This window comes from Camelus ferus, chromosome 2 (assembly GCF_009834535.1).
Source record: "Camelus ferus isolate YT-003-E chromosome 2, BCGSAC_Cfer_1.0, whole genome shotgun sequence".
Classification (NCBI taxonomy): Eukaryota; Metazoa; Chordata; class Mammalia; order Artiodactyla; family Camelidae; genus Camelus; species Camelus ferus.
Window position 1 is genome coordinate 18457935 of NC_045697.1, and position 27111 is coordinate 18485045.

At 47.0% G+C, this 27111-nt stretch overlaps 1 long non-coding RNA gene across 1 annotated transcript; it reads right to left on the minus strand.

The window, feature by feature from the left end:
• Positions 1 to 335: 335 nt before the first annotated feature.
• On the minus strand, positions 336 to 26826 carry LOC116668260. Its single transcript, XR_004325357.1, has 3 exons — positions 26591 to 26826; positions 23614 to 23737; positions 336 to 966 (listed from the first exon to the last, which is right to left on the minus strand). It is a non-coding gene; the product is annotated as an uncharacterized LOC116668260 (long non-coding RNA).
• Between the last annotated feature and the right edge of the window lie 285 nt (positions 26827 to 27111).

The window sequence follows — 27111 nt, forward strand, 5'->3', positions numbered from 1 at the left end:
CTTGTTAAATGAAAAGAATAAAGTCCTTTTTATTTAAAATACCATGTAGTGAGATGAACGGTGTCCACCCAAAAGATAAATCCCTGCCCTAGAACCTCTGAATGTAACATTTGGAAAAGAGGTCTTTGCAGATGGAATTAATTAAGGATCTTGAGATAGGATCATCCTGGATTAAGGTGGGACCTAAATCCAAGGACAAGCGTCCCTATGAGAGAAGGAGAGAAGACATAGGGAGGAGGTGACAAGAAGATGGAAGTGGAGATTGGAGAGACCCATCCACAGGCCAAACAATGCCAGCAATGCTCAGCAGCTCCCACCAGGAGCTCGGAGGGAGGCAGGAGATGGATTCTCCCTCAGAGCCTCCAGGAGGAACCAACTCTGTGGACACGCCGATTTCAGCCTTCTGGTCTCCGGAAGCGTGAAGGAATACATTTCTGTTGTTTTCAGTCACCGGGTTTGTCATGGTAGTCACAGGAGACTAATGCGCATTGTTAAATTGTTTTCTATTTGCAGTCTGTCTTAGTCCATTCAGGCTGCTGTAATAAAACTATCTGAGACTGAGTGGCTCACATGCAACAGAAACCCATTTCTTAGTTCGGAGGATGGGACTCCAAGCTCAAGGTGCCAGCGCAGTCAGGTTCTGGCAAAGGCCTGCTTGGTTGCAGGTTAACTTCTCATTATAACCTCACATGGTGGAGGAAGTGAGGGAGTTCAGTGGGGTCCCATTCGTGAGAGCTCTGCCCTCATGACTTAAGCACCTCCCAAAGGCCCCACCCCCTTGGGTCTTAGGATTTCAACATGTGAACTCAAGGGGGCTGTAGAGGACACGGAGATCATTCCACATGCAGCGTTTGGCCTTCTCCCTGGAGGTAATAGTTGTCATTGAAGAGTCTCAATCCAGGAGGATCAGAATAGAAATGGTGCTTTAAAAAAATGGATCTGCTGTTGTTACCACTGACTCCAGACCTGTTGGGACACAATGCATAGATAAATGGTCTCCATCCGTCCCTGGAGGTGCCAGCAATTGTCCAAATGAACCACACTCTACACTGGCTGAGCCACAGATTAGTGCAAATCTCCCAGTTGGAGAGGTCTCAAGACTTGTAATTACAAAATGCAATCATTTAACAATGGTACAGTGGGGCATTCCAGTAATCCCTCAGAGACATCACATAAAGCTGCCAATTATGTGTCCTCTCGCCAAGACCTTGGTCCTTTGAGCCTGCTTCTCCCACTCATCAACCCTGCCCTTTGACAAAGATTCCCAGTGTCCCTTGGATGTTTCCAGACCTGGAGTCACTTCTCACATGCTCTTGGCTCTGACTCCATCTCAGGTTCTGCCTGTGGCCCTTTGACAACGGATTCTGACCCTTCTCACCCAAGTATTAGGCACATAGAATCAGTCCAGCCATGAGTAAAAAGTGACTTTCCACTTCATGCATTGAGCTTCCTGATACTGTTACCAAACAAAAGTTCATGTGCCCGACGCACAGTGAGGCTGTCACCGATAGATGCAACCGGTGTTCCAGGTTCTTGTCCTGTCCCAGAAAGAATTCAGAGACAAGACTTGGAGGTTAAAAAAAAAGATAAAGTGAGGATTTATTAAAGGATGGATAGTACACTCTCAGGGGAGAGCGGGCAAGCTCAGGTGAGGGGCTGCCCTGAGTTTCTTTGGCAAGTTAGTTATATAGGGTGTAAAAATGAATGGGCGGAATATTCATTGGGGAGGGAAGGGTTTGGGGTCGTATTCCCTGATTATCATCCCACCTCCACCTTCCCAAAGGGAGGAGGGATTTTTGTCCTTATTTAGTCTGGACCGGAAGTGTCATGGTGTCGGTGCATGACAGGTACTTCTGATCTGCAAGGCTAATTTTATTGAAATGAGGGCATAATGAGCAAAAGGTTACATTCAGACACTAGAAATTCCTGCCTTTTCTCACCTTTCTTTGTTCTTCTCCAGGCCACTTGTCATCCCAAAAGGCATGATCCCTTATCAGCCCTAAGGTTCCTGCTTTTCTTTTTCCGCCCAAGGAGCCCTGCTGCTTACATGATGTGTGGTGTCCTGCATTTGGCCTGTGCCCCTCCTTTCTGCCCAATTCCTGCCATTTGTTCTGTGTCCCCCTTTCTCTGCTCATATCTAGCTATCTGCCTGCTCTAACAAGGCCAAACAACCCAAAACTTCAGAGTCTGGAGCAGAGAATGATTTACTGCAGGGCCAAACAGTGAGGACATGTGGCTCATGTTCAAAAAACCTGAACTCCCTGACAGTTTGAGGGGAAAAGTTTTTATAGGCAAAATTTGGGGTGAGGGCAGCAGGGTGTATGACTTTCTTCCAGGTGGTTGGTGGTGAGGTGACAGGATGATGTTCCAGGAATCTTGTGCTCAGGCTGAAGTTGTCTTCCTCCATGTGGGTGGAGACCTCAATTCCAGCAGCAGAACTCAAAGATATTGTTACGTATATTCCTTGAGGAGGAGCCAGGACCCTGCCCCACGGCTGCACTATTGTCTCCCTGCTGTTCCTCCCTTGTCTCTGTATTCCCTCCTTTCCCTTATTAGCAACTGTTTGAATCTGCCCTTTGGAACTCAAGGAAGGTCAAGGAAGCTGAATGAAGCCTATTTTTTTTTTTTTAACAAAAAGGAAAGGTAGGGGGTGGTGGTTACAGAAAGGATTTGAAGCAGGGAGGGCCCCACAGGGTCCTGCTCTGTTTCAGTGGTTCTTCTCCCAATTGTTCACATCCCACCAGGCAGTCCCCGGTTAGGAGCCCCATTCATAAGCCCTAGCTCTGGGCTCTGATGGCATCACTCTTCCCCTTGTTCTGACAGCTCTGGGGGTGGGGGTGGGGGTGGTTTCCTGTGGTGGGTAATTTCATCATCGTACTTCTCTTCTCTTTTCTCCCATCCTTGGTCTAACCAATCCCCTATATTAAATTCTCTCTGTTCGAAAGACCTAGAGTGGTTTCTGATTTTCTTGCTAGATCCTGGCTAATAAACAATTTATGCGAATTTAAAATATATGTATGCTCTGGTGAAAGGACTGGCCTGAGAATCAAGATGTCTGGGATGGAAGCCGAGTTCTGCCCCCAAAGCAAAGTGAAATTTTCTTTGTCTATTTTCCTTGGGCTTTGGATTTCTAACTCACACTGTTAGTGCTGAAGTAGGGGTGTGTGTGTGTGTGTGTGTGTGTTTAAAGTACACTCCTATACAAATGCATGTATATATACACATTCATATGTGTATATATGTCTAAGAATATATATTTTTTCCCATGGATAATATTCAAGGATATCTATGAAACATATGGCAGGTGCCCTTAGAGTGGAGAAGGAGGATTAAAAAAAAGGTAAACAGATAAACAGCAAGTCCTGGTACTAACCAAGAACGTTAACATGACATAACTGCTGTCTGAACACAAGGTCTCAAACAATTAATTTTTTTGTGTGTGTATATATATAGAAGTATAGTCAGTTCACAATGTTGTGTCAATTTTTGGTGTACAGCACAATGTTTCAGTCGTACATGATCATACAGATATTCATCTTCATGTTCTTTTTCACCATAAGTTGCTATAACACATTGAATATAGTTCTCTGTGCCACACAACATAAACTTGTTTATCTAATATATAAATGTGTATATGTGTGTGTATATATAGATACATAGATATCAGTTGGTATCTGCAAATCTCCAACTCTCAATCCACTGCCTTCCACCCTCTTCCACCCCTGACAACCACAAGTTTGTTCTCTATGTCTGAGAGTCTGTTTCCCCTTTGCAAATGTTCGTCTTTTTTTTTTTTTTCAGATTCCACATATAAGTGATATCATATGGTATTGTCATATGGTTAGCCCTCTGCCTGACGCCTCATTGTCTTCTCCCAGTGCCTTTGCTCCCTGAGGAAGCCTCTCAGGACCGTCCTTTCTAGAATCTGAACTCCTATAGCACTGTCATGAATATCTGATTCTTTTTTTTTTTTTTTTCTGCCCCACATTTTTTTCCTTTTGGGGACTTTCCTTCGTCCCAGAACTCTGGGATTCTGATGGGCTGTCAATCAAGGGCCAGGACTTGGCCACACATGAATGAACATAAAACTCATGGGCCACAGGGACTGACCCAGGGATGGACCAGGGACCAGAATGGGCTTGGGACAGGAAGTATCTCCCTTCTTTCTAAAGGACCTTGGCTGGAGCTGGCAGGCATGCCCTTTTCTATAACATGGAAAAACAGTGGCAGAGAATGAGGCCACATGGAGGGAAACAAAGCTGAGAACTGCCCAGAGAGAGTCCTGATTACATGACAAGAGTGCTCTGGATTCGGCCATGCCCGAAGCCAATGACCAAAGGAGTCTAGTGCTTGAGCCAGTAAATCTCGCTTTTGCTGAAACTACATTGAATTTGGGTTCCTGTCACTTAAACCAAGGGTCTTGAACAACTCAGCCTCTAATTTTCAGGACGACTCATTTGGCACATAGCTCATGACAACCAGTGGAGCTGGTTCCTCTGAATGTCCCACCTCTTCCACAGCAAGCTTGGGCTCATGTCTGTGTCAGGGCAATCAGGCCAGGCTCCTGGTTTCTTTCAGCATAAGCCTCTCTCTTTGGCACTTTTTTCTTTCCATACTATTGATCAGGCTTTCATGGTAAGATAATTTAGAGGCACAGCAAACTGCTTAAGGTAGCTTATGCTGAATTTCCAGTGCTGGCTGGCTTTGCCTGGAGCCTCTCCCTGTATTGATATATACATGTCAGCACTCTCTCCTTCCTCACCTCTCCATCTTGGTGACAGGTGTGTGCAGCCTCACCACCCCATTCCCCAAATGCCTCCATCTCAGCCTGACACCTCACTTGAAGACAGTTCTTGCAGGCTCAGGAGTCCTGCTGAAAAAGCTCTCTGTGAGGCCTCAGGGACCCCCAGATTTAAGGCACCACTGGAGCTAGAGGTGTTACTTCTCATCTGCTATCACAGCTCAAGGGCCTGGGGAGCAGGGGTCTCCGTTTTATTTCATCACCCCTTTTATCATGCAAGCACTCACTCCAGAGCCTGCCATGGTTCCCTAGTGCTACCCATATGTTAACTAACCTTTTGCCACAAACTGCCCTGCTTAGGCTAACTTTCTTCCTGCACATCCTCTCTCTACACCCCAAGGCTTGTGGGCTGACCCACTCCCTGCCTCATAAAAATGCCAAACTCATTCTCTTCTCACAGCTTCTGTACTTGATGCTCTTCCTGTCTAGAATAACTTTCTTTCTTCTTTCTCCCACCCTCAGTCCCATAGAGCCCACTTTAAGTTCCACCTCTTCCATGCAGCCCTCCCATGATTCTTTCTGAGTCTCCTAATGGGCTCCTGGCTGGATGACATGCTTCCTGATGGTAAGGACCATCACTTAGCCATCTTTTATTTCCCTCCCTCCCTCTCGGCATCTGGCAGGACTAGGTGTAGTTTGGAGACAGTTTCTTATGTTTACTTGATCTAAGCATCACTTTGGGGATTTGTTTTAGAAATACAAGTGCCCTGACTTGTCTGCTGGAGATTCTGACTTCATAGATTTGGGGTAAGATGCTGGGACCTGTATTTTCAAAAGCACCAGGATACAGGCTTTTGTTGAGGCAGGTTTGGAAAACAGAGTTAGAGGGATCATATTGCCAAAACACAGATCAAGACATAGCTGACAAGTTCAAGTGTTTTTATGAGAACAAAGCACAGGATACTTGAAATGTATGTGAGCCCAGAAATTCCAGGGTGTGAGTTTCTCCCACACGTCGTGATGTTGCCCCATTTTGGGGCTGAGAGAATGGGCTTGGGGTCTGCCAAGGGTTTGAATCTTGCCTCAGCCACTCATTATGGGACTTTGGACAATATATTTAACCTCTCTGAACCTCAGTTTCCTCATCTGTTAATTGAAAATAACAATAGGAACCACTTCCCAAGATTTCTGTGAGAATTAAAGGTCTTACACACAAAGCCCTCAAGTCCATGCTTGGCACAGAGTAACTATTTGTCACATATTTGTAACAATTACCAATGGGTGTTAGATTATTGAAGCCAGGAGATCTGCCAGGTTGTAGTTAGTTGTAGGCTAGAGGAAACACTTTGTTGGTGGGACCCGTTCCCCATTCCTTTTGAGAGGGACCACTTGGAAGGAACTCTTAGTTCTAATGCCAGTGCTAACCTACCACTGGGGCAGGGTACAAGGATCCCCAAGAGCCTGAAGTAGGGGAAATACAGACTGAAAAGTGTTCTATTTATTTTACAATAACAATATTGTGCTCCCAGCTTTGTGTCTTTGCTGTTTAGAGAAACTTTTTCTTCCTCAGTCCATGTTTATGCAGCGTCACAACTGAAAAGTATTTCTTGTCTTTGGGAGCTGTGTGTTCCCTTGTCCTACCTTTGGTCACAGGAGATGGAGAAGGTAGCTGTGGCTGGAGGACAGAAAGCCCGATCTTCTCTGCTCTTAATGCCAGAGGTAAAACTATGACCAAGACCTGGTCCAGGCCAGAACAGTCAGGCTACCAGGTGGTATCATTTAAGACAGAAAAACCCAGTGCATTTGAAAATGAACTTGAATGTGTCTTATATGAGGCGGGGGACAAGATTTCTTTTCCAAGCAATAGATCAATTGGTCAATGGATTAACTGATCAACAAGCTTTCTCTTAAAGGCAAGAGATACTTCTATTACCAATCATTTGGGGTCAGGAAAATGACAGGGTCTTAGTCTAGAGAGCAGGAAACTTTCCTCTTCTCTTAGGGCCAAAGGGCAGTTGGACTTGTACTGTGATGGAAGAAGACACCGGGGAAGTGTTGTTCTTGGGGAAGTTCATGGTCATTAGCACCATTTTGGGAACAGGAGTGCCATGGTCCCATGTTAACTGTAGTTCTGTCAGGGAGGTAGAGACGCTGAGCTCAAGCAGTGGTCATAAAGCCCTCTCTGGTCTGTGATCCCATGGTCCTAAACCTCAACAAAACCTTACAGGAAGAATTTAGTGGTGGGGCAAATTTAGCAGAGAATCGTCCCCTCTTAGACTAGGGGTCTCAGGAGCAGCCACCAACAAAGAAGCTGGTAGAGGGAACCAAAGAGGCCTTCCTGGAGGAGGTGGTGCTGGGCTAAATTATCAATCAGGTTTTACTGCTGAGCCAAATGTTTGCGGATGGCTTTAGAGGCCACTACTGACCCCACAGTCCCTCCCATGATCCTCAGAATTGACACCTCCAGGTGTCTCACAAGGATCATTTTAAGGTCTAGAAATTCTGACCCCCAACCCTCTCAGGCCTGCTGTGGACTGGATCTCTTTCCCCTCCTCGTGCAGGGCTATTTTCCCCTGGCCTTGGCTTTCCCTTTGGCAAAATATGGCATTCTCTCACTGCACATCCTGACACACGCTCAGAAATGACAGGGTTCTTGTGAGGCCAGCCTGCCAGGAGCAAGGTTTGCCAAAGCTGTACTAGAGCCAAGCGAGTGGACTGCGAGTGAGCAACGGGACTGCACTCGACCCGGTTCCAGGCTGGAAGGTGAAGCAGCCTCCCAGCGATTTCCTCCAACCTCAGAAGCCAGTTACTTGGTGGCTGGCAGTTCACATGAGGTCTCCCTGACATCTCCAATCAGGAATGCAGCTTGCTGGGGACTTGGAAGCAAAGAGCAGGGAAGTCATTAGTCGGCAGGACCATCAGCATGTCCCCAGGGACCTCAGTCTGCCTTAGCGAGCAATGGATCTGCTCTCGGCTGGCTCTCAGCTGAGCATCGTGAGGCTCATGTAGGGGTGGACGTGGACCTTCTGGGACCCTTTGACCACCTGAGACCTGGCAGAGCAACTCAGCCTTGTCTTTAAACCCATAAATCCTTGGATCTGACAATGAAAGAGAAGGAAAGGTGGCTGAAGGCAGATCCGTAGTTGCAGTTTGCTGACTCTACCAACGTTCATGGTTTGCAAACATTATTTAGTAAACAGATACAAGGATGGGATCAGGGAGGGGCCAGGAGCTCTACTCTTGACCTCAGAGCATCCTTGTTCCTGATGCAAGTCCCCTGCTCTTGACCCTGAGCTTGGCTCCAGATACATCTTTATGTCCTCTAACACGTCCCTGCCATGGTCTGACTGACAACTCCTGCTGGCTGCTACCCCCCAACCAGGGCTGGCTTGGCTCAACATGCGAGGGGTGCTCTGGTTTTTGGCTGGGAATATGTTCATCCCGCTGGGGGCTAGAAGGCACTAGAACAGTGTTTCTTAAACTTTAATGCTCAGGGCTCTTGTTAAAACGCGATTCAGCTGGGTGAATCCCAAGATTCTGCATTCCTAGGAAGCCCCCAGGTGGTGCTGATGCTGCCTCAGCATGGCGCCACATCGAGAAAGAAAGTGCCAGAAGGCTCTGCAGTTACTGCTCTGGAGTCAGGACTTGGAATTTTCAGAAACAGGGATCCAAAGAGCGCCCTTGTGACAATGATCAGCTGACTCTCCGCTGGGGCCACCTAACCCCCACCAGCAAGGCCCAGCCCTGCCGGAAGCTTGGAGACTCAATTTTTTTTAAATGTTATTTATTTATTTTTAATTAAAGCATAGTCGATTTACAGTGTTGTGTTAATTTCTGGTGTACAGCTAGTGATTAATTTATACGTATATATGTATTTCTTTTCATATTCTTTTTCATTATAAGCCACTACAAGGTTTTAAATATAGTTCCCTGAGCTATACTGTAGGACTCTGTTGTTTATCTGGTTTTATATATAGTAGTTTGTATCTAATAATCCCAAACTCCCAATTTATTCCTTCCCATCTTCTCTCCCCCCAGTAATCATAAGTTTGTTTTCTATGTCTGTGAGTCTATCTCTGTTTTGTAAATAATTCATGTCTCTTTTTTTTTTAAGATTCCACATATAAGTGATATTACATGGTATTTTTCTTTCTTTTTTCTGGCTTACTTCACTTAGTATGACAATCTTGAGGTCAATCCACATTGCTGCAAATGGCATTATTTTATTCTTTTTATGGCTGAGTAGTATTCCATTGTATAAATATACCACAACTTCTTTATCCAGTCATCTGCTGATGAACATTTAGATTGCTTCCCCATCTTGGCTATTGTAAATAGTGCTGCTGTGAACAATTGAGGTGCATGTATTTTTTTGGATTGAAGTTTTCTCTGGATATATACCCAGGAGTGGGATTACTGAATCATAGCATAATTCTATTTTCAGGTTTTAAAGGAATCTCCATACTGTTTTCCATAATGGCTGCACTAAACTACATTCCCACGAATAGTGTAGGAGGGGGTACCCGATCTCTTAAGAGATACATAAGATTTGTGTTCAGTTGGGCTCTTAGGGGCCAGTATTCCCCTTTGCCCATTCTGATCTGTCCTGTCAGTGTTAGATTCCCCTTTGCATCCTCCCAGCTTCCAGGGCTGACCTGTCTCTCTGGAATGCCCAGTCAACTTGTGGCAGCACAAATGAAGAGAGATCTCCTCCCCACTCCTTCAGATTCAGTGCCAGTGTCACATTTCTCGGACCCAACTGAAAGAGTAACCTCCTCTTCTTGGCCATTCCTCTGACCTGGATCACAGAAGCATGACATCTGTCATAGTGCTATTGTGATTACGCATCTATGTAACTGTCACTTCCATGATCCTTGAGGGCAGGGAAAACTAACACCGCGCCTGGTGCGTGTCATGCATTTGTTGAGCCAACTATGCTGTTATTCCTGGTCTCTCTTTCTCAGAAGGCCCCTCCCTCGCTTCCTTGGAGACATTTCTAGGTTATATAGCTCCAGTTTTCTCCAACCTCCACCCTCCCTGTTCAGGGGAGTTAAAGACACTGATTCTCAAACTTGGCTGTGCTTTAGAATTAATGAGGGTATTTTTAAAATACTGACTCTAACCCTCAGAGATTCTGACTTATTTAATCTGGAGTGTGGCCTGGGCATCAGGATTTGTAAAAACTCCTCAATGATCCTCATGTGCAGACAAGTTTGAAGGCCATTGGGAGGCAGGCATTTTTGGTCAACACCCAGCACCTCAGCCTCGAGTCAGCCCTGCTGTCTGGCCCCGTCTAATCATGGGTTCCCCGGTGCTGGCCAGTAAGCTCTTCCACTGGGCTTGAAACTAAGCTCCTTCTGGTGAAGGTGGCGGTGGGACTCCACGGATAGGGAGCTAGCGGCTGACATAAGACTGACCTGGGTTCAAATCCCAGCCCCACCAGTGAGCTAGAGATTTGACTTGAGACAATTTTCTCAGTCTCTCTGAGCCTTGATTACCTAACGAATAACATGGGATAATGGTCTCTTAGTCATCTTCTACTGGGTAATGAACCATCCTCGAAATTTAGTGGCTGAAAGCATGACATTTAAGCTTTCTCGTAATTCTGTGGGATGACTGGGCGTTCTTCTGGTCTGGACTGGCTCTGCTGGGGCTGGATGGCCTAGGATGGCCTGCTCAGATGTCCAGCAGTTGACTGGATGTCTGCCTGGGTGATGGAGGTGGCTTGGCTGGTGTCTGCGCCCCCACCACCAAGCAGGCCAGCCCGAGGTGGTTCACAGGGTGGCGGTCACGGGGTTCTGAGATGCTGCAACATCGTACTTTTCATTCCTCTTTTTGCTAACATTCCTTTGCTCAAGGTTAGTTCAAGGCCAGTCTAGAGTCAGTCGGGGAGAGAAAACCAAAGGACAGGGCTCTGCTTACTGTAACCGTGTATAATTCAAAAATGAAATATAGAATGAAAGCTCCACCAGCACTCCAGCTCCAGCAATTGGTCTTTTCCTTAGTGCTCTTGTGACCAGCAGTAATGGTAATAATGGCCCAATATATATGGACCCCCAGAAGTTAAGTCACTGACAACAGTTTTGTTTCTTTGACTTGCACGCCATAATTTTTGTTGCAGGTGTTTCTTTGCAGGTTAGGTTATTCATTCATCTCAGTGAAAATTTTCAAATGAGTGAAAGCGCACCCTCCCCCTTCCTCCCAGGATTTTTATCATCCACTGGGAGAGGCATGCTGGTAAATGGAACCCAGAAGTCAACATGAACTTCAGATTGATGTCTGAAAGTGTCTTCGCTGCTTTCGCCTGTGTCAACCTGCACACAGAAATCCTTCCCCTTCAGAATTCCACACTAGACAAACATGTTTGTGAACAATGGAAATTTTACTGGAGGCTTCACTGGGGAAACAAAAAAAGGGGCACCTGGTACCCATCACAGTCATCAGCTTAAACAACCCATCTGGATGTTTCTGTTCTTCAAAGTTCCTCCTCTATTGCTCACCTCCAGGGGCGTTTTATCCACCACCACCCCTTCCCTGGAGCAGCCCCCTAGCCTCACTAGCTCCCTTCCTCCTCTTGCCAGATTCTTTTGCAGAAGTGCTGCTCCTCTTTGTCATGCAAGACACCACAGCTCCCTCTCTCTCTCTCTCTCATCTCCTCCACATCAAAATATTTCTTCTTCTTTTATTTGCAAAATTAGACCAACCCAGCTTAGAATTCAGGGTAGGAACCATCTTGTGTTACTCGACCATGTACTTTGAGATCTTATCCCTTGCCTCATCACAAAGGACTTACCAAGTTATTTATTCTGGTGTCTTCCCCAAGGAGACTTTTGTGAGTAAAACCCTTCTTCTTCTTCTCACAACTGCTTCTAATACCAGGCATTTTGAGTTTTCTGCAAGAGCAACAGGAAAGAGTGATACTTTCTAATGGAAGCATGACGGAAGGCTTCCTGGAGGAGGTGACATTTGAACCAACCTCTGATGAAACTCCTTTGAGAAGGATAGTCATTAGTTTCAAAATGAATGATTTTAAAATGTGTTCATCTTTCTGATTACTTAGCCAATTCCTCAGGCCCTGTTCCATCTTTGTGTGCCATCTTCCATGCCATCCTGATAATACTCTTAACTGGAGTCTTGGAGAAAGGGAGTTAACATTAGTTCCTTTTCTAGATAGTCACCAGGAGGGGACAAGAGGCCCAAGTTCCCACCTACTCATGGCATATGAGACATGGAAAAAAAACATTGGCCTTACAGTTTCAATTGCTCCCCCAAATTGTCCATGTGTCATTGGTTACTTCGGTTTTTGTTTGGCAGGGATTTATTGTTGCTGTTTTTCACATGCCTTGGATCTAGACTAATCTTGGCACTTAGATGTCCCCTGGCCTCACAGAATAAGATGCCTAGAGTTTGTCATCAGAATAAGCCAAGGACTGCAAAGAAATTACTCAGTAATCACTACATTATTTTATTCTTTGTGTCAAAAATGAGTTAGGTGAGAGAATTCATTCATCTCTTACTACACTGTGAGGGACAGAGGTCATTTTTCTCATAGGACTCAGGGCTAAAGTGGATGGTCTTCTAGACTTCCCTGCCACCGTTAGCTGAAACTGAAATTCACCAGGAAAAATATCTTCCTTTTGAGAAGATCACCTCCTGAAACAAAAACATGAATGCTAGTCCACTTGGAAGATGCAGAACTTTAATTTCCCACAGCATTTTGAAAGGTGTGTGTGTGCATGTGTGTATTTTAGGCCTCTTTCAGTTGCAAGAGAAAATGATCCAACTGAAAGTAACTTAAGTAAAATGGACGTTTCAGTTGTTCATACAAAAGAAAAGTCCAGGGTAGAATGGTCTTCAGTCATGGCTGGATCCAGGTGCTCAGATGATGTTGTGTGAGTTCTTACTCTTTTGATCACTCAGCTCTGCTCTTCTTCTTGTCAGACAAGCTCTCCCCACATGGTGTCATTGTGACCATCAGCAGCTTCAGATTGTGACCATCAGCAGCTTCAGACTTCATTCTGCCACCTTTGGAGAAATAAATGTGCTTCTTCCCCAGTAGTCTTTGCAAAAATCCCAGCCTTGTGTCTCTATAACCTGAACTGGATTTTATGTCCATCCCTACACCAATTTTGGTGACTCTTAATTGGCCAGGCCTTGATCACACACTCCTGAAACAAGGTGAGTGAGGCAAACCCCAACCAGACTACCGGCACTAAAATTTGGAGGAGGACTGGTTCTCCAAAGAAAAACTTGGTTAAAAGAAGGGACAATGCCTGGGCAAAACCCAGAGCTGTCATTACAATGGAATGCCTACTTAATGGTGAAATAAGTAAAAGAAAGAAAAAGGAAGGAAGCTGGTAGGATGTGGGCAAGGAGCAGTGGACAGGTCTATACTAAGCGAATTCGGGTTGGAAGGCCTGATTTTCAAACCAGTGGCATTGATTGTTGGTAAAAGCGATTATATCTCAAGACCTAGACATTTCTTTTTTAACTTCATCTGTGTCCAGTAATAGCTGACGTTCATGAATGTCACTGTCAACTGGGATTGTTGGTCGATGCCAGGCAGCCAGGTAAGCAAACAGCTGTCCATCAAAACTGAAGGAAAGAGGTTCAAATCCAAGGCAGAGAGAAGTCGGGAACTTGGCCCGTGTCGTGCACCATGAGGGAAGGAGGGGAGGAGGAGAAACCTCGGCAATTTGTTTTTAATATTTTGCTTGTTCTGGATACGAGGAAAGCTGCATATATTGGCTTCTGCCTAATGAAAACAGAGGGGGAGCCAGGCTGGAAACCTGGCCGGGTTTCCTCGCACAATTAGGTTTGTTTGTTTAGGTCTCTTTTTATTTGTTTTCAGATGACTCAGATAGGAATACTGTAGGCCTTTCAAAGCAAAGTGTTCTTCTGTGTATTTTGGGTCCAGGGCTTCGCCAAGTGCAGAAAGCTTTGGCTCCCTGAGGTTATTTTCCTATCCAAGGGTTTTTCAAACGTTCAAGTGGAGCTGGAAGAATGCCGTTGCGAGCCAGGTTATTTTTCTTAGCAGACCCCAGCCTGGGGTTGCAGGGGGGACAGGCATCCCAAACATATAAACACAAAAGTCCCCATACGGCGCACAGGGCACCCATTGTGCAATCTCTGGCGTGGCCTCCGCTGATGGCTTTGCCGTCTGTGCACTTAGCCCTCGCTGGAAACCTCTTCATGAGTCGGCCTCCTTCTCTCCAGAAACCGGTCCAGAGAGGGACTCTCCAATCCCTCTGTATCTATCTATAAACCTTTCAGCTTTGAAGACTCTCTGCTTTCATTGCTGAGGGTTGAAGTCTGACACCTCCGGCGAAATGCAGAGATATTTACAATCTGGGAAACTGCCAAGCGCCTGGCTGAGCTCCTCTGTCCAAGGGGAGCGACTTCACGGGGATGGTTTGCTCCTGGCCGGTTGACCCCGAGTCCAGGGCTTTGGGAAGAGCCTCGGGAGGCGCCGGGCAGTAGCCTCTCTACCCTTCCTGGATGAGCAAGATGCAGCTGAGGCAATGGCGAGACCACTCCAGGGTCCCTTCTTGGAGGCTTCTTTCCAGTAACTCTGCCTTGGCGTGATGAGTCAGAGGACAGAGACGGCCGAAGTGGTCCTGATTGTTTTCAAATACTAAGAGCTTATATAGGTGGCAGGAGCAGGTTTCCTAAATTCTTTGGAAGCTGGGTCCCAGCCTAAGAATCTCTGACGATCAGTCTCCCCTGCCCAGCTGCCTACGTTAAATGGAGGAGACCCGCCAACGTGTTGGCCGGAGAAGTACCTTCATAGTGAGTCACTGCAGTGAAACTTCTATTAACCAAGATTTGGTTGTTCAGTGCTTCTCTCCCTCTGAATGGGTCTGTAAACTTTTCTGCTTTTAAGACTCTTCCTTCAGAGTTTGAAGTTTGAAATCTCCTGAAGCTTTTAGGAGGAAGACGTATTCTATTGAAATTCATACATTTCAGGGATTTCTTTTCAAAGCACTGTCTTCTAGAGCTAGACCCTGGGGTCAAACGAAATTCTGCCCCATCTCCTACATCTGCTACTGCAACCTTGGCTGGGCCAGGAACCTGGCCCCGTGTTGGAACCTGGCCCCGTGTCTTAGAGGATTTGGGTGCAGGTCATTTAGGGGGAGGTGAGCCCAGGAAGCACACGAGGGAGAGGGGAGGTGACTGGGCATCTGGAGCTCAGTCCTGCTGGGGTCCCTGTGAGAGGCTGTGTGGAATATGACTCAGATGGTCCCACTGACGGGCAAGCAAGCTGCCCTGTTGGAGGTTTGCTCCTGGCAGGCTAACTCCCTGGCACTTCCAAACACACTCCCGCAGCCAGGGAATGTCCTCAGGCAGAGAGAGACATGAAGCCCCGGGCCAGCGTGGAACCCTCTGGAGGCCACTTCCGGGGTAGGTTGAGGGGCTATGGAAGGGGCACCAGCCTGTCTACAGCATCTGCTGTACCCAAAGTTGACATAAGGAAGGGCTCAGTCATCCGAAAAACAGGACTGTTTCCACTCAAGTGTGTTTACTGAGTCAGAAAGGTGGATGGATACGAATACCCGTTGGCATGAGTTCAAATGACAAAGGCTGAAAAGCGGAAGGTTTTGGTTCCACTCTCGGTTTGCTGTTTGGCCCTTTACTTAGCAGATGTTTACGGGCTGCCTACCCGAGTCAGGCTCTGCGCTCGGTGCCGGGGCTCAGCAGGGCAGAAGCCAGGCTCCGGCTCTGCCTCAGGAGACTGTAGCCTAGTGGGGGATGCAGACAAGCAAAGAGTTAATGCGAGGGAGTGGGACAGCAGCCGGAGGGGCCTCCGGTCTAGCTCGTAAGGTCAGGTGTCCCTTCCTTAACAAGGGAGGGGAACTTTGTTGCAGTGAGAAGGAACAGAATGTGAGAATGCCTGGAGGCACCAGGGCGGGCGTACTGAGTCAGGGCTGTTCTCCAGTAGGTGGTGAGTGGGAGTGGTGCCTGATAAAGCTGGACACCAATGGAGACCAGATCATACAGGACCCTGGCAGCCCCGCCACTGTGTTTCTGCTGTACACCAGAGCAACGAGGAATGGCTTTGTATTATTATTGCTATTATTTAAGTAACATTTACTTCTTTGTTTTATTGCCCCTTGAATCCCGTCTCTTCCTTCTGAGTTCAAGTTCCTTCTTCCTGAAGGCCATCTTTTATTAATTTTTCACTGATGACTGTGAGTAGTGAACTCTTTCAGTCAAGGGCGGATTCAGTTTTCTTGGGGCCTGAAGTTTATGCAATTTGGGGCCCTCTTTAAGAAAAACATTACAAACTATAAAAACAAGATTAAGAATGAAAGTAAATATTGACAATAAGAAAAAAAATCTTGACAGTTTAGAAAGCTGACAAATAAAACAAACATTATAAAATCCAGAAAAACAACTTTTTAAATTAATTAACTATAATTTTTTTCTAACTTCTCCTCATGATGGTGGCTCTGGAATGACCATGGGTCTTTTGGGGATTTGAGTAGGAGGAAGATGAGTTGGCCTACATTTACTTTGGGTTTCATGGGCTATTTTAGGTGGTTTGCAGTCATCTCCATGTATAATTTAGTTATTGTGGGGTGTACAGATTTTAGAATGGCTTCCAGAAATACTCCTACCATCCACATGCTGCCTTGCCTGGCACACAGTGTCAGAGGTTGGATGGAGATGCAAAAAATCCTACAATACCTGGCACCAAAAATATGTAGGTGTTCGAGAAACAAGGTTTACAATGTTTAGAGCCATTGCTAAGTTTACAGACTGTGGAAAATTCTTCTAATATCAGAAATGTAAAACTGTAAGTGGGGGGGTTCATTATTATTCAATGTCTGGTCAAAATGGAAGTTTTATTCCATCAAGAATATATTTGAAGAATATGAAAATGAATATATGTACGTATATGCAGGACTGGGACATTGTGCTGTACACCAGAAACTGACACATTGTAACTGACTACTTCAATCTAAAAAATTTTTTTTAATTAAAAAATTGAGTTAAAATATATTTGAGAATGCAGTGCATGCAATTATAAATACATTATATATTTACAACTCATCATATGAGAAAGAAATTTCATAGAGGTTTTTCCAAAGTTGATAACAATCCTAAACACTGATGTGCCATTACCAAAAAAGAGTTGTAAAGCTTAAAGAAAAAAATTTAAGTTATCAATAATGGAAAACAAATTTGATTAACCATGTTAGAGGAGAAAATGAATTCTCTTTCTAGTTTGTCTACAGAAAATGATATTACAAAATCATCACATGAAGAGGTGATTAAAGAATATATAGCTAAAAGAATAAGTCTAAATGCAATATGGTACCCCGGATTGGACCCTGGAATAGAGAGAGGACGTAAAGGAAAAATTGGTGAAATCAGTGAGTAAATGACCCAATATAATCACAGGATTATTGATGATGCACAAGTTCAAGGATGCCAGGATGCCATTGAAGCAACTATTTGAATATTTGGATTTCCAAAGGCCAAAGCTAAAGCCAGAGGTGAAGAGCAGTTATTGGCCACGTACAGAGGCCAAAGCTCCACTTTGTTGCACCTCTTGACCAAACCCAGCCCCCTCCCACTAGGGCCCATTTAAGGTCCAACGATCACCCCCAGGACACCCATGGCATCAACTCACGTGCTAACCACCCTGCACTAACCACTCATGCGTCAGCCACTCTCATTTTCTGTGTCCCTTTTGTTTTTGACACGAGAGTTTTTATCTTTCTATCTTTACAAACTCAGCTATATATTTAAATTTCTAGGTGTTTATACTTATATATATGGGTTTCCAAGTTAGTTTAGCTCACCAAGTCTCTGGGCTGGTTTTCAGCAGGAGAGTGGCACAGTGAAGGATGACTTAGAAGGTAATCCTGGCTACAGTATAGAGAATGGAGGTGTGGGGTAAAACAGAGACAAAGATCTGATGGAATTCGATTGCAGAGATGATAAAAGGGGATTTCAGTAGGAGGACTCAGAGCGGAGAAGGAGAGAAGTGGATGGATTGAGGCACTTTAGAGGGACAGGAACAGAACTTGGTGATAGAGTGGTTTTGATGGCAGGAGGAGGTGGGAGTCTAAGATGCACCCAGTGCAGGGGTGGGGGTGCAGCTGGGTGGATGGTGCTGCCATTTCTTGAAATAGAAACAGAAGAGGAGGAGGAGGAGGAGAAATCCTGTAAGGAAGATGAAGAGTTCAGTGCCGAGTTTTAGATGCCTGTGTGGTATCCAAGTGGACATCCCCAATTCGCAGTATGAAATACAGGTCAGAAGCTCGGGAGAGAGAGGTGACCACCCCGAACACGTGGATTTGGGACTTGCAGTGGGCGTTAGCTCTATGTAAAGTGCTTAGAAGGGAGCCTGGTGCACAGTAAGTACCATGTGTGAGCTGTCACTCACGGTCTCTGGAGTGGAGGAGACAGGCATCAATCACATGCACTGATACAAACGTCTAACAGAGCTGAGCTGATGCAGGGAAAACGTGATGTGGTGAAGCCTGTAACAGGGGAAATCTGACACAGACAGGAGAGTCAGGGAGGGCTTTCCTGAGGAAGTGGCACCTGATCAGAGACCTGAAGGATGAATAGAAGAAACTAGGTAACAAGAGGGAGAAAGAACACTCCAGGCCAAGGGAACAGCAATGGGCAAAGCTCTGTAGAGAAGGAGTTGTGGGCACATGTAAGCAGTTAACTGTTACTATGGCTGTGGGAGACCAGGGCAGCCTGTGCTTCTGGAAAGGGATGTCACCTCTCTGGGACAGTAGGCTAGAAAATATACAAGGTCCTCCTTTTACATCTCACATTCTGGAGTTCTGTGGTCCTTTTTTTAAAAAGAAAAAATTACAAGATAATACTGGGTGGTGCTCTACATGTTCAGAGGAACTTCTCTAGTAATAAATTGTAGAAATGATCCCTGAAAGTACAGCCCTTGTGACCCTTTTAACTTCTCACTTTTATAAAAAGGATTCTATAGAAAAGTTACAAGAATAGAATAATGAGCTTCCATAAATTTCCAAGAGGATTTACCATTAAAAGTCTGCCGTATTTGCTTGTTTTATCATCTACCTACCTATTAATCAGGACATTTATACACATATATAATGTGTACATCCAAGTAAAATACATGTTATTATTAGCTGAGCCATTTAAGAGCAAGCTTCAGGCATCACAATCTCTTCCTTAAACACGTCAGCATGCATTTCCCAAGCATGAGGGCATTCTCTTACCTGACCATGGTACAGTGATTGAATTCAGGACTGGGTCTGCGATCCAGGGTTCTGGGACCTCTTTAAACATCAAGAGCCATCAACAGCAAGCCTCTACTGAACACCTGCTGTGTGCAAGGTGCTGTCCTCTGCACTGAGTGCTCAGACTGGTGTGAGAAACAGATCAGCAGGCAGATATCTACAGTGAGACGTGGAAAGCGCAATGGCAGATGTAAGCAGGAGCGCTAGGGGAGTGTGGAGGAAGGAGATCTGGGTAGAGACATCTAGTTGTTAATCCATGTCCATCTTCCTTTCTTTTTCTCACTACTGGGCCTTTGTACTAGTAGGGTTTCCAGTGTCCCCAACTCAAAAACTACCTTCTCCAGTTTCTCTTTTGGGAGACCAAAGACATATAGACAGAAGTTGTTGGTTAGAAATTCTGGGAAAGCTTATCAAACAGCCTAGCAAATTGGGAGGCACACACTTTGGCTCTTGACCCTTCTTCCTTCCTGCTGTTAGGAATGTCATTGAGATAGCTAGAGCTGCAGCAGCCATCTTGCAGCCATGAGGTGGCATTGAAAATTGAAGCTAATATGAGGAATGGTGGAGCAGAAAAACACAAGGATACTGGGTAATTGGTGATAAACTGGAGCCACCACAGCAACCCTGAATTGCCTCCTCCAGCTCTTTAAGAGGAAGGAATTAATGATCTCATTGAAGCCATTAATTGGGTTTTCTGTTACATACAGCTGAATGTAGTCCCAACTAATAAATCACCTGATACAATCTTGGAGATCCAGGGACAATTCCCTTTAGATTATGAAGGATAAGTAGGAAAGAATTGGGTAAAAGGGCAGACTCCAGAGTATAGACTTTAGCTTAAGTGTAGCAGAGGCCACTGAATGGACTTGAGGAGAGTCTCAGTATTGAATTTTAGTTATAGGAAGCAACAGAGAGGAAGTCATCTCTCTGATAGCTACACTTAAAGGAGGGGAAAGAATGAAGTCAAGAGAACTAGTAAGAGAGTCAATGTGACAATCTCTGCAAGGAATGACACAATCTTGAAATAACGCTGCACAACAGTGCTGAAAAAACAAGGGTTGTGCCTTCAGCAAGACCTGGGGGCCCATCTGGGCTTTGTGACTTACTAGCTATAATACCCTGAGCAAATGACACCTCAATGCTTCAGTCCTTTCCTACTTCCATGAGATTATTAAGAGAATTCAATGGGGCCACGCATGCACAAAGATGGAATCAACAGAATGCTAGGCCCAGTGGGATGGTAGGAGGGGGGAGTAAGAGAGAGAAAGGAGCTTAAAATATTTCCCAGACTTCTGTGGAAGAACCAGTTTGGGGAGAAAGACAATGATTCCAGTTTTGGATCTGCAGAGTTGGTGGTATCTCTGGCCATCTGTGTGGAGATAACCCGTGTTCACCTGAACATGGATATAGATACAGAGCTGGGCAAGGGTCTCAGCTGGAGCTCCAGGGCATGATATCACAGCCCTCAGGCGAGCGGATAGAATGAAAGACGAAGGCCAAGAGGGAGCCCTGTGGCTGGTGCTGGTGGACAAAGAGGAGTCATCAAGGAAACTGAAGAGGACTGGGTTCAAAGTCATAGGAGAAAGCAGTGTGTCTGAAAATTTAAGGGAGAGAAAATTTGCAGAAAGAGGCATCAGTAGCCTAAATGCTGCAGAATCATCAAATCAGATCTGAGAAGTTGGCCCAGGATTGAGGGACAAAGAGGTCACTGGGGCCCCATGGTTAACTGAGGGTCATCGGGCCATTGTAACTCAGGGTGATGATGGGGCTGGAAGGCAGAGTGTGGTCAGTGGAGAGGTAAAGAATTAAGGATCGAGGAGAAAACAAGTTCATACTGTATATAGCAAAGGGAACTATAATCAGTATCTTTTAGTAACTTACGGTGAAAAAGAATATGAAAACAAATATATGTATGTTCAGGTATGACTGAAACATTATGCTGTACACCAGAAATTGATACAACATTGTAACCTGACTATACTTCAATAAAAGTATATATGTGCAAAAAAAAAAAAAAAGTAGGATGGAGGAGAAAGTTTGTGTGAAGGTGAAGAGAGATGCAGCAATGGGAACTGAAAAGGAGAGGAAAACGCAAGGAAAGTAGGATGCTAGAGACTCAGAAAGGTGAGAAGGGCGGGCTTGATGTCTGTGAGAGGACCCAAAGCTCGACTGGGGACCTTGCCACGTGCCCAGAGAGTGGAAAATGGCCCACCGTGGGATTGGGCAGCCAGAGAGCCCGGCAGGGAGAGGCTGGGAAACTGAAGGGAAAGTCTCCAGTCTGAGCTTCTGCAGACAGAGGGCAGAGATAACATGAGGAAGATGGAGAAGGTGGATGATAGTGACCCGCACTCACACTATGCAAGGAACGGTGTCACTAGCGTCTAGACAAGCATCCTCACTGCGACCGTGTTCCGCCAGCGAGCACCTGAGACTCAGGGACTTGAGGACCCAGCTGGGTCCTTGACGACCGTCTGAGCCCACGATGGCACCTTCATCACCAAGCTCCACGTGTGAGGCACAAGACAGTGGGGCCGCGAGAGAAGACACGGGGATGCGGCCCGAGACAGGAGATGGGTCTCAGCGATTTTGAAGGCAGGTGCGGAAGAAGGGCGGGGCGCGAGCAGCGGAGGCGGACACCGGAGCGGGATTCGCCGGGAAGCTGCCCCGCAGCCCCCGCCCCAGCCCCGAGTTTCCCAGCCGAGCGGCTCCCGCGACAGCAAGGGCCTGCGAGCATCCCCAGGAGGGGGCAGCAGCGCCCCGCGGAAGGCCCGCCGCTCCCAGGCCGGCAGGCGCGGGGGAGGTGCGCTACTGCTCCGCCCGCAGGTGGGTGGGGGGCCCCGGGCCAGCCCAGCAGGCCTGCCGGGTTTGCTGCTCCCCCACGGGCCCTAGCTCTCCTCCCGGGTTTCGCCCACTCGGGAGCAACCTCCGAAAGCCCAACTCCTGAATCTGCACACAGTGCTCAGCCTTTAGGATCATCATTGTCCACCTTCTCCCCCTCCTCTCCCCTTTTTATCTCAGACCTCCTCTGTCCACAGAAGCTCAGACTGGAGAATTTCCCCACAGTTTCCCAGTCTCTTATCGCCGGGCGCTGTGGCTTCCAAACCCCACGGTGGACCATTTTCCAAACTCCGGGCATGTGGCAAAGACCCTGGCCCAGCTTTGGGTCCTCCTGCGAACGCCAAGCCCGCCCTTCTCATCCTCCTGAGTCTCTCCAGCATCTCACTTTCCTCCTGTTTTCTTCTCAGTATCAGCTCCCACTACTCCAGAACGTCCTCTTCTCGCTGCGGGCCAGCCCCACTCCAGACCCCCACCTTGTGGAGCAGAGGCCCCCATGTCTTGCCTGGACCCCTTTCCACGAGGCCCCTTGTGGCGGACGGGGTGGCCTGCAGCTCTGCCAGGAAGGCCCCCTTGTGGAGCCCATGGTGGCAGAGAGGCCTGGGGGCAGTCCTCGCAGGCTCGCTCGCTGCTCCCCAGGCCTGAGTCGAGCTTCCGATCAGCCCGGACGTCCCAAGGACTCAGCGTAGCCAAGCACAAATATAACTCCCACCACACATCGGATGTGGAGGGAAAACAGAGTAGCCGTTGTTTTGCTTGGAACTAATCTGGTCTTTCTCCTGAGCCACACCCACTAGTTAGTGGGATGGGCAGGATAAACCTAATGTCAATCCAGTTAAACTTTGAGCTGATATTTTAAACCTTTCAGATAATGTTTGGTCTTCAGGGAAAGCACTCCGTGCCTCTGACAGCCCCCACTCCCTCTGCCTTCCGCTCTAGAAGCCAGTGAGTGTGGGGTGAGGCGGGTTTCTCCCCTCAGGGTACCAGGACAGTGGGTTCTCTGATCCCACAAAGGCCCTTGGATGTGTGCTGGCCATTGGTCTTCGGGAAGATTTTTTTTTTTTTTTTTTTGCCTGGGTTCTACTTGATCTCCTGGTCTCAGTACTCAAAGTGTGCCCCATTCTCACCCCTATGCCCCCAGACTGTGTTCCTAGTGACTTGGTGTCTCAGTTTCAGCCTGGGCTGCAGCCCTGCCTCTTTCCAGCAGCTCTCCAGTCTGTTGGCTGGGAGATCACCTTGTCTCAAAACACAGGCCCCCTCAGTGGGCCCACTGACTCCCAGCTGAACTTCTGCCCCATGGGACAGAAGACGGCCCGGGGAAGCTGGCCTCGCCCAGGCTGACCACGCGGATCTCCTTTACTGTGGCTGGGCCCTGGGTCCTAATGAGGCAGCACAGGCCATGGCTTCTTCCCGGAGTCCCAAGGGTCACACTCACTTTTCAACCACCCTCCCTTTGCAGGCCCAGAGGTGGGGACAGCAGGGCAATTCTGCTGATAGCCTGGCTATTTTCGGCCTATTCGTTTCCTCCTCTTTCTTTAAGATTCTCAGGTACAGAAAAGGGGTGGGCTTTTCCAGTACTTCGATTTCCTCTTTTCTGACTCCTGTGAGCCCTAAATGACTGGCATTGGTAACTCACTGTGTATATGGGAGAACTCCAAGCTTCAGGCTTTGTCTTAATGTACTAAGGGAGGAAGAAGAAGAATCTGGGAAATCCCTTCTTGAGATAATGGTCTGGCCCGTAAGGCTGGAACTTCCTGCAAAATCTTATTTTGAATGGCCAAGGCTGAACATTACCTGGGTCTCTCTCTGGGAGTTCCTTCTGTGATCAGTGTGTATCTGCATCCCTCCCTCTTCCTCCTCGTCTTTACTGCACACACACATCCCTCTTCCTAGAAGAAGATGGATATCTGGGGTGAACCTGGGAAAGTGGGAAACAGAAGAAAAAAGCATATTAGTGCCTTAAAACAGTATCCCTTGTCCCCTTTCTTACAGCCTAAAGGACTCTGTTCTCATTGGGTCCAAATTACTTAGCTTTTCTTTTCCTCTCACTGTCCTGTTAAACCCGCAAGTCTCTGTCCCTTTTGTTCACTTCCCAAAGGGGTTTGTCAGTAGCAGCTCTCCTCTCGGATACCAGGTGGAGATGCTTTAGTTTCCTACCTGCTCTAATCACCCTGAAGCATGCCCCAGCCCAACCCCCACCCCCTATCTCCCCACGCACCCCCTCCTCCACAGCCTCATCTCCCATCCTGCACCTGCAGGTAAAGCCCAGACCTCGGGCAGATTTACCATTTAGATGGTACCATTCCTCTGATACACAGGATGCGCTTTCCTGCCTCTGCACCATTGCATGTGCTGTGATCCCCGCCCAAACTTTCCATCATCCAGCCCTTTTCCAAGGCTCATCTCAGTATCATTTTCTGTGTGAAGCTTTTCCTGACTCTGCTAAGTCAATGTAATTTCTCCCTCCTCTAAGGGCCTGAACTACTTGGAACCCCTCACGTCCTGTGCTGTGTTTATAGCTATGTTTGTATTTCTCCCCAGCTACATTAAGATCTCTACGAAGGCAGAAACTGTGTGTCACTCAGTCATATATCTTCCACAGGACTACGGGGTAAATGACATTGAATGTGACTATCAACAGGAATAGCCCTAGACCAAATTTTAAAGTAGGTCCAAAGCATATCAACTCACACAAATAATTTAATTTCCCAAGTCTCAGTTTTCTCATTTGTTAAACAATTGAGTTGGGTTCCATGATAACTTAGATTATCTCCATCTCTGACACTCTAATTCTGCTCGTACTGTCTTGTGACCTGTGTGTGCATGTGTGCACACACGCACACATGTGTGTGTGTGTGTACGCACTGGGTTGGAGCTGAGGATAGGGGGTAAATACAGCAGGTTCCCTGTCTGCAGGAGGCCTGAGTTCATTAGAAGGAGACAACCCTGTGATCAAGTAAGCGTAATTGAGTGCAGAAGTTCTCTATGGGAAAGTGTCCAGGACATGGTAGGGGCACAAAGGAGGGAGAGATAGACAAAAAGATTCCAGAGCTGATCTTGCTGGGAGTGGGACACGAAAGCCTTCCTTAAAGTTGTGAGACAGAAGGGAGCACTCCTGGAACTCCGGTGGAGAGAGAGAAGCAAGGGGCGCCCAGTCTTTACTGTCATCGTGAGCCTTCTCTGACCCTGATTGGCCAGGACTAGGAACCATCCATCCCAAATGCAGTTCCTGAGATGTAGTCACAGCTGACACTTATCTGTTTGTTTTTTGTTTGTCTGTTCTTCATGGGGGAGGTAATTGGTTTATTTATTTATTTATTTAAATGGAGGTACTGGGGATTGAACCCAGGACCTCGTGCATGCTAAGCTCATGCTCTACCCCTGAGCTATATCCTCTTTGCTACAGCTGACTTTTAGACCAGCCCTACTGGTCTTACTCCCAGCCCTGGTGCCTTTCTCTGTGGCCGATGAGTCATCTGCAGCACCTGAGGTGGCCTCTGACCTGCTGCTCCTGCTCAATGACCTTCACCAGCTAATCTTCTTTCAGGAAAGAGCAGTGCTTGGGAAAAGGCAACTAGTTCCCTAAGGAAGTGACCCCTCCTCAAACTGCCCTCTTTACTGGGTCCAGGGGAGACGCTTTCTGCCCAGAATCCACAGGAGTCTCTCCCTGGGGACAGCTGAGGCACAGCCCTAGCCAGAGGAAGCTGTTCAAACACCATCCATTTTGACACTTGGCGGGATTAGCGAAGCACCTCTTCCCTCTGAGAGTGGGAAAGTTTCCAGAATGAGTCTGCCGGCAGAAAGGGAGGTTGAGCAAACAGGCATATTGTTTTCTCAGAGCTGTCTCTCTTGTTAATGTTTGGTCGGCCAGCCATGCATTTTTGGAGTGTTACATCGGCTTACGTTCAGCCTTCATCAGAGAACAATTAGGCCGAGTGTGGGGAGAAGCCAGAGGGTCGGGGACAACAGATGGGACTCCACTTACATAGGTTAAAAGTTCAGTTGCCCCAGAGGAAGAAGACCCGTCCTTGGCTGGGGGAGTGAGGGGTTGGTTAGAGAGAAGCAGACTGGAACGAAGGCGAAGGGCCTCTCCTTTCTGAAATACCCCTTTGGGACGAGTCTCTGTATCTTAGGCAGTGGATTTAGTTTTCCACAAAGAAACGTCGGCAGCCCTGGCAGGATCAAGAAGCCAGAGGCCTGGTGCCATACTAAAATAGCAGCATTGCTGCGTTTTCCAGCTGAGGGATTACTCTTTGGTGAGCCAGAGACATTTGGAACATCATTTGGAAGCAAAACCACATTTTTTTCCGAAAAAAAAAAAACAAGGGAAACTTTGCATGCAATGAAGTCAGGGCTTAACTCTTAAGAGGAAGCAGTACAGAGGCAGCCACTGGGCTTTGCTGATGGAACCCATGCTTCTGGGAGGAGGATGAGTTTTCATTTGGTGAAAGGTCAGCTGGGGAGCCTGTGACGGGCAGAGGGCACTGTTGTCCGGAAAGGGTGGTCAGCAGGATGAAAGCGCCAGTAAGTTGGAAGAAAAGGACAAAAGATAGGAAGAGAATTGCATGAGCCAGCCTTTGGTCCATAACACTCCACCTTCAACTCAGCTGTTGAAAACAACCACCATTCCAATTATGCATGGTTCTGGGGGTCAGCAGTGTGGTCTGGGCTCAGCTGGGTGGTTCTTCTGCTCATCTCACCTGGGGTCATCTGGCTGCAGTCATCTGGCAGCTCAAAATGGGGCTGGGTAGTCTAAGATGGCCTCACTTACCTTCTAGTCATGGAGGCTGGCTGTTTGCTGGGCCGTGAGTCTCCAGAAACCCGCTTTGGCTTCCTTACACCATGGCCAGGTTCCAAAAGCAGCAGGAGAGAAGGAAAGGCTCAACTCGCAATCATTTTTCCAATCTCCACTTGTGTTCCGTTTGCTGTCCCATTAGCAAAAGTAAGTCACATAGCCAAGCTTCGAGTCAACGTGGGAGGGGACGACACCAGGGTGTGGAGCCAGGGAGGGAGCCCAGGCTCCACTGGGAGCTGTTACTGTAACCGTGTCCCCACAAGAAGGAAGTAAATCTGAAATGGAATCGAACGCCCTAACCTCAGTGGGATGCAAAGCATGCGAGTCAGAGTCCATATGAGCTCAGGCTGAGGGAAGAAAGGCCAGAGAATGATCTTGTTGGGTTTTTGGAATAAGCCTGCTATTTCCTGGGGATTTAGGGATAGGGAGATGCTCGGATTTGTAAGAATCGAATAACTCAAGTGAGTGTCAGTTTTAGCATCTCGTAAAATTTTATA